Genomic DNA, 2,778 nt, shown 5'->3' with positions numbered 1-2,778 from the left:
CTATTGGTACATAATGACTCCCATACTTTTAACATGTGATATTTAAATGTGCATGCTGTATTTATAGGTCAATGTCAGGCAGGTGTCCCACAACTTTCCGCTTACATCCATTTTGGAGTATATCAAACTGGAAGGAGATATTACTTTTACAGCACTTATGGTAATAAAAACAGGCACACATACACAATAATTGTGCAATTCTTATTTAGAAAATGACTGTGCTGATGGAGTCAAATTATTTATTAATGTACTTGAAGCACGCTCTACAAGCTCAACAGTATATCCTACCATTGCAGCTAGTAATACTATGAATCCAACTGTTACTGGATCAACAATTGGATCAACCGGAACAACAACTGGATCAACCAGAACAGTAACTGGATCAACCGGAACAGTAACTGGATTAACTACTTCCAGTACTTCTGGTATGTACAGCTAGTGTAGTACTATTACCCTATACCATGAAATTTATTTGAGAAAAATTTTTTTCAAATCCTGCAATGGAGCTGCAGAATTTCGAGATTTTAATTTTTTGCAACGAATGAAATTTGCAAAAATTTTGTTGCATAAATTTCATGGTACCGTATAGCGGGAAATTTTGGAGGGACTAAAATTTAGCAAATTACTAAATTTTGATGATCTACAAATTTGTGGCCATGTGCCATTGAGCATATGTATAATGGCTCAAAATGGGGGATTTTATTTTGGCGGATGGTTATTGAAATGCCAAATTTGCCAAATTTAATTCCCTCCAAAATTTCCCGCTATACAGTATTACGGTAGGTCTTGGACATACATGTATGCATACTGACTATTAGCAGTACTATAGTGCATACAAAAAATGTTGCTATTTATCTATAGTACTATGTATGATTGCTTTTACTACAGTATTTGTATAGCATTGCTATTTAGAGTATTTTCACTAGTAATTCTGCCACTACTAGTTATGGTAAAAATTCCCTACCAGTACTATAAGCTCTCCTATTCTACAGTAATAGTACCACAGCAATCATAGGATCTACTATCAGCCTTCAAAGTAATACTATTATACTAACTGCAAGCATTTGACCTATTAGCTTCATTTAAAGTAATACACCAATCAGTAAATCTACTGTCATTATTGCTAAAGCTATTGTTAGATCTACTACACCATCAATAGTTTGTTATAATTTACTACATGTTTACACAACTTATCGTCTATCAGTTTTGGGGAATTTGTATGTTTTCTATAACTGTCCCCTATAGCTACAAGCGCTTCGTCAACTGTTGGTAGCTCTTATGAAAGTGGCAGTTCACATTTGGATAAACAATATTTTCTCATCATTGTTGCTGTTCTTGCTCCTTATTGTTTTGCCCATGTCAATAATGTGCTGTAGAAAATGAAGAGGGAGCAGCTAGTGCACTAGGTTAGCTGCATATGTTGTTTATATTGAAATTAAACCAAAACTGCACAGGAAGGTAGAATTCTTGGCAGTTGGGCAATATCCCTAAGTTCTGCCTAGAAAAAAAATTAAAGATGGTTGGAGACTAATATTTTTCATTTTAAGTTCATATACACCAGACTAGTAGACTACGATATCATGCTTTTTATGCATGGTTATTAATATTAATTGCATGGACGGTCTAAGTGATGAACTGGTTGGTTCATTTGTTGAGGTGGTTTTCCTGACCACTCCTGACGACCATAGGCAGAACTATGATATCCTAATACCTAATAGTGTAACTGTTTTTTATTCTTTCTTCTTTTATCTCTTTTTCAGCACGGTAAAACCACATGACACATAATACTTGATGCATACAGGTACAATCAAAATATATTTATTGTCTATACATGTGTAATGACTTATATAAACACAACTCTCAGAGATTATTACATTTGTGTATTACTTTATTATTGTGTGTATGTGTGCGTGGGTGAGTGTGCATGCTCAGTGTGAAAGATTTGGAACACATGTTTTGTTTGTGTGATTTGAGCCCTCTTCTTTGTTACTATTTTGATTCTTCGTAATAATTTTGTCAACCATCTTACACATGCATGAGTCACTTGATTTATTATTGTTGTAAAATTTGAATTCACTAACAACAAACAGTTTCTTCTAACAACAAACAGTTTCTTATATCATCATGCAGTCACCAGACCAAGCAACAAATAATATAGCAATAAAAATAATTTCTCTAAATTTTGTGATAATGTATTTATATTTGGCCTCTGCAGTTAGTGCAGTAGCAAAAATAGATCCTCCTTCAGTTTTGACAAATTTTAGAAGCCATTATACATTTATGCACTCCGCATTAGGCTCAGTAATTCAGATGTTTGCTCACTTCATTAATAGTTGCTGTTTGATCACCTATTTCCCCATCGGTAAGTATCAGCACAACACTTGCTGTATCACCTCCAAGACTATTCATTTGTCATTATTATCAAGTAATGTGTGGGGTACTTATAGTCCAGGAGATGAGGTTTGTTCCTATACCAATAGTATAAGGTTTGTTCCTATACCAATAGTATAAGGTTTGTTCCTATACCAATAGTATAAGACGTACTGACTCAATTAAGTCTTTAAATACCAGTTTCTATTTGTGTCCTGTATTTATATAAATGGTTTGTTTTGCGACCCACTCAAATTTACCTATAATGACCTTGTTAGGTCAAGATTTATGACTATTTAGATGCAAATATAAAATTTGTAAATGACATGAACACACCCGTGTATAGTTCCGTCCGCCCACCCACCATATCCATAGATATTAGAGTTACAGGGATAGGAAACTTCCGTT

The 2,778-nt window shown here is 34.1% G+C and overlaps 1 protein-coding gene and 1 long non-coding RNA gene across 4 annotated transcripts in view; both read left to right on the top strand.

Moving 5' to 3' along the window:
• LOC100638033 (mucin-3A-like) overlaps positions 1-2,778 on the top strand; it is a 7,373-nt gene that overhangs the window by 826 nt on the left and 3,769 nt on the right. The window lies entirely within an intron of this gene.
• LOC109589088 (uncharacterized) lies at positions 43-2,087 on the top strand. The gene is made up of 4 exons (XR_002188517.1): positions 43-160; positions 210-425; positions 1,246-1,406; positions 1,761-2,087. It is a non-coding gene; the product is annotated as an uncharacterized LOC109589088 (long non-coding RNA).

This window comes from Amphimedon queenslandica, unplaced genomic scaffold (genome assembly GCF_000090795.2).
Source record: "Amphimedon queenslandica unplaced genomic scaffold, v1.1 AMPQUscaffold_13511, whole genome shotgun sequence".
In the NCBI taxonomy this organism is placed as follows: Eukaryota; Metazoa; Porifera; class Demospongiae; order Haplosclerida; family Niphatidae; genus Amphimedon; species Amphimedon queenslandica.
Note: the sequence above shows the minus strand (reverse complement) of the source record. Positions and strands in the feature narration are given on the sequence as shown.